At 45.5% G+C, this 5,264-nt stretch overlaps 1 pseudogene; it reads right to left on the reverse strand.

The window, feature by feature from the left end:
* Window positions 1–4,763: 4,763 nt before the first annotated feature.
* Window positions 4,764–4,880, reverse strand: LOC136638284 (5S ribosomal RNA; annotated as a pseudogene).
* Between the last annotated feature and the right edge of the window lie 384 nt (window positions 4,881–5,264).

Genomic DNA, 5,264 nt, shown 5'->3' on the forward strand with positions numbered 1-5,264 from the left:
GGGGTGGTGGTGGACAGGTCGATGAAAGTGTCAACCCAATGTGCGGCGGCAGAAAAGAAGGCCACTTCTATGCTTGGGAGCATTAGAAAAGGTATTGAGAACAAAATGGCTAATATTATAATGCCGTTGTACAAATTGATGGTAAGGCCACACCTGGAGTATTGTGTCCAGTTCTGGTCGCCGCATCTCAAAAAAGACATAGTGGAAATGGAAAAGGTGCAAAACAGAACAACTAAAATGATTACTGGGCTGCAGCACCTTCCTTATGAGGAAAGGCTACAGCGTTTGGGCCTCTTCAGTCTAGAAAAGAGGCGCCTGAGGAGGGACAAGATTGAGACATACAAAAGGATGCAGGGTATGGACAGAGTGGATAGAAAGATGCTCTTTACCCTCTCACACAACACCAGAACCAGGGGACATCCACTAAAATTGAGTGTTGGGAGAATTAGGACAGACAAAAGAAAATATTTCTTTACTCAGCGTGTAGTTGGTCTGTGGAACTCCTTGCCACAGCATGTGGTGATGGCATCTGACCTAGATGCCTTTAAAAAGGGATGGGGCACAGTGGTGTCACTAGGGTGCACGTCACCCGGTGCAGGATGCCAGCGCATCACCCCCCATGCAGTGGGCAGGGCAACACCCAAGGTGGTGGGCGTGGTGATGTACCATCACTCCACCCCCACTGGTTTTTGGGTTGTACTTTTTGATAGAACAAAGACAGAACACATTCTGCATGAAATTATGCATTGATTGATATATAACATGCTGGTATTATTCCTCCAAACTGTGATTTTGGTGATTTTGGTCACTAGTGGTGCCACCCCCCCCCCCCCAGGGTGTCAACTTACTAACACCTTATTGCAGCAGTTCTCAGACTTTTAGCACTGGGACCCACTTTTTAGAATGACAATCTGTCCAAGACCCACCAGAAGTGATGTCATGGTGGAAGTGACATCATCAGGCAAATTAAAATAAATAAGTATCAATAATTAAAGTAAAACAATTAAATAAGCAGAAGCCAGCCCTTTTCCACCAAGTGAACTTCCTCTGTAGCCACCTGCAATAGCACCCCCTCCAAAACCAGTAAGGTTTTCAGCCCTACCCAGTGCCCAGTTCAATATAAGAACTTCTGTTTAAACCAGATCACTGTCAGGATCCACTGGGCTTTGCAAGTCTCAAAAAGGTTCACCATATCAACTGAAGCCTCTGTTTTGATACTTTTTAGTGGGGGCGAAGCTGCCTTCTGGAGCACTTCTTTAGCTGCAGGTGCATAGGATCAGGACCATTCTGGTAGCCTTGCACTCTCCTTCACCTGGTCTTCCACACCAGCCAAGGCACATTTGCTTTCTCGTGAGTAAACGCGACCACGAGGCTTCGTTTCGCTTTCCATAGGGCTCAGTACATTCGTCTGCTTGGAGGGAAGTACTTCCTTCTCAGGTGTTTTTGGAGCTGCATTCGTTGGATCAGGACCAGGTGTCATTGGATTCCTCTCAGCCTGCCCTTTCCTATGGACTAAGGCACGTTCACCTACTCATGTGTAAATGCGCTATACGGCTGACTTTCACTTTTCATAGGGATCCATGCATTTTTGGTTCTCCAGTTTTTTGGCCATAACTTTTGATAGAAAGGAGATATTTCACTCGGGTTTTTTGCATTGCATTCCGCTCGAGATTCCACATCCAAGGGTATATAATATGATGGGGTTAATCCTAACCACCGCAATTTTAGCGTGTCACCCCCAGTGCACGTCACCTGGTGCGGTCCACACCCCCCTAGTGATGCCACGGATTGGACAAGTTTCTGGAGGAAAAATCCATTATGGGTTACAAGCCATAATGGGTATGTGCAACCTCCTGATTTTAGAAATGGGCTACATCAGAATGCCAGATGCAAGGGAGGGCACCAGGATAAGAACATAAGAACAGCCCCGCTGGATCAGGCCATAGGCCCATCTAGTCCAGCTTCCTGTATCTCACAGCAGCCCACCAAATGACCCAGGGACCACACCAGATAACAAGAGACCTGCATCCTGGTGCCCTCCCCTGCATCTGACATAGCCCATTTCTAAAATTGATGCAGGATGCAGGTCTCTTGTTGTCTTGTGTGCTCCCTGAGGCATTTGGTGGGCCACTGTGAGATACAGGAAACTGGACTAGATGGGCCTATGGCCTGATCCAGTCGGGCTGTTCTTATGTTCTTAAGTAAAGCACACCTTCAGAAGTAAGTACTGCAAAACAATCAGAAGGTGCATTGGTCTTGGTGCAGTGCAGCCCATGGTGCAAATGTCACGGATTTGCTGCACCATTGAAAATGGGGACAGGGAGAGCATGCTTTTGAAGTAAGACATTGCCGCTCTTGCATACCACCGCCTTTCTCACAAGTACACATGAAGGAAAGGCATGTTTAATATACATGCTAAAACTTTTCACGGCCGGCATTCACAAAATGATTAAGTTAAAATTATTTGAGCCTTTATTCAATCTAAAGGCCTCAGTCCCCAAAAAGCACTTTTACCTGACATAAAAGCAGGCGAAACATTAGGTAAAAGTGCTTTTACCTAATACCTATACCATGGCTTCCTCATGAGGAAGCTGCTTGAACCATTCACTAATGATGCTATACTATATCTCCAAAACTAGACATGATAGGGCAAAACGGATGCTATTTTTGGAATTGGCACCCCAAATTCATATCAAACCACCATAAAGTTTGGGGGAAAATTTTCTGACCCTCAATTTTGTAGGTCTGTGCTATAAGAGAGCACATGAAATCAGAAGTATTTTATGCTCCCTCTCATAATTCTTTGTTTCATAATACTAAGATATAACCAAGGCCCCAGGTGTTGGGCATGCAGTTTCAATCATTATACCACATCATGGATTTTGTAGCATTAAATTTGCTTGAACTGGAGCTCTCAATTCATGTGTATTTTGTGCAGTGTTCTACTACATCAGGACTCTCCAGGCTCTGGCCTGTGGGCCGGATCCGGTGCCCTTCCAAAGCCCTCTCCTGCATGAACGGTACTTACCATTCCACAGGGTAGTTTGACAAAATGCCTCTGTTTGCTTCAATGCCCCAGGAGGCTTTGTGCCCAGATTTCCAGATAGAAGCAGTTGGATGCGAGGAGGAATGGGGCGAATAGAGGCACTTTGTTGAGGCTCCCCCACCGGAAGCAATATCTGCACTGGGGATGCCTTTGAGGGTGTGCAGTGGTCTCCACTTTGGAGACTGCTATACTGCATCATGAGACTGGTACTATTAAACAATTCTATTGAGTTATTCTCACAGATATTTCTTTGGCCTTGTCACAAAAAGATACAGCAGAATTTGCTGAAATTTCAGGCTGTGATTTTGCATGAAAGACTCAAGAATTCACCAAAATGTAGGTGGCTTGTGCTAAATAACTGAAAGAACAGAGAAGAACATGATGCTAAGTGATGACCACAGCAACAGTCTCTCAGTCAGTGCAATGGTTTCATCCATCATCAGAAAACTTTTCATACCAGTATACGGAATTATCAGATCTGTAATAACTCAAAGTCAAATTCTGCTTTTTGTGAATTTTGATGTCGTGTATTCCTGGAAAGTTCAAAAAGAAAGTAATCCAGGATATAGTGACTTATGACTAACACTGCAGTGGGATGTTCACAGAAATAGTTCAGCATTCTGAAAGCCAAAGAAAAAGCAAAATGGGTTGACTCTATCCCATAAAACTTGTCGTGCAAATGAACCCTATGTGAGAGGGGATGTGAGAAGGGAACGTATATGAACATATGAAGTTACCTTATGACAAATCAGCCCATTTAGGCCATCTAGGTCTGTGCCATCTACCCACACTGGGGCACAGGAAGGTCAGGGCTGTGGTGTGCAGAAGAGGAAGGGAATAGGTAGGACAATGTGTTCTCGTATTGGGCCAGGGAGCAGGAATTAGAACTTGCCTGTCACAGCATCCTCTTCATATTTGCCATGTATCTAGGAAAGCTGTTACAGATATCTGGCCACTCCAAGATGTCCTCATGTGCTTTGTTGAACATATGCATATGCATTGCATTTAATGCTTTTCTGTGATTGACAAAAATGAAGACACAAAGGTTTTTACAATTATAGTAATTTTGTTATAAATACCATTTTATGCTGAGAAAAGCATGGGAGCAAGGCTGCCAGTCATCTCATCTTTGGCATCTGTTTGAGAGACATGGCATTTACTTTGGATGAACCTTTAGGTGGCTTTGGCCTATGGGAAAAATACATGTGCTATAAAGACTTTTTCTTTGGGGATTATATTTCCTTCATGATGAAAACCTGGCAGTAGTTGTAATAATTTAATAGTTAAAGAATCTGGATGAGTGGCTGATCAGGCCTACTCTTGCTCCACTGCTATCCTGAGGCACATCTTATACAAGACAGCATGCTAGCTAAGTAGTAATTTCTAGGACTGGTGCTAGAATATACCAGTGTGTTGTAAGACTGCTGCTAGGGTGCTATGAGAAATCAAATCCTTAAGTAAGGAAAAGTTTTGGTGAATCCAAAGTACCCATCCTCAGACAAGGCTGTCTTCTGCATCTCTGGATGAGTCCCTGGCTGTGGGTTTGCCCCCTTCCACGCTAGAAGCATTCCCGGAGCAGCGGTTCATGCAAAACCATGGCAGTGGCAGGAGGGAGATACTCCGTTGAAGACCAACAATTCTTACTCTAACAGACTAATCCTATCTAAACCCCCTGCCAATTGGTTGGCAACCTTCAGTCTCGAAAGACTATGGTATAAGCTTACAGCACCCGGTATTCCCAGGCAGTCTCCCATCCAAGTACTAACCAGACCTGACCCTGCTTAGCTTCCGAGATCAGACGAGATCGGGCATGTGCAGGGTAATGCAGCCATGCCATCGGAGCACACATTGCAGCTTTGGGGGGGAGGGGGAGACCTGAAGGACTTCTCCAGGTAAGGGAACATTTGTTCCCTTGCCCAGGGATAAGGCTCTGATGCTGCAGTGGGTCTACTCAGACCTGCACCAGCAAATTTACTAGTGCACGTTCGAGTGAACCTGGAAAGGTGACTCAAGGCCAGGAAGGGGGATAGGTTATCTGTTGCACTGCTGCAACCAATACCACTCCCTTCCCTCTTCAACAGACACCCTTCCACCCATTCCTCCCCTTCCCACCCCCACCTGCCCCCTCGCCCTGACTTACCACAGCCAGAGCTGTTTAGGAGACCAGTGGCACACACCTGCTTGCCGTTTGTGGCAGCAGTCCAATTGCATGGAATGG

Source organism: Tiliqua scincoides, chromosome 1 (genome assembly GCF_035046505.1).
Source record: "Tiliqua scincoides isolate rTilSci1 chromosome 1, rTilSci1.hap2, whole genome shotgun sequence".
NCBI lineage: Eukaryota > Metazoa > Chordata > Lepidosauria > Squamata > Scincidae > Tiliqua > Tiliqua scincoides.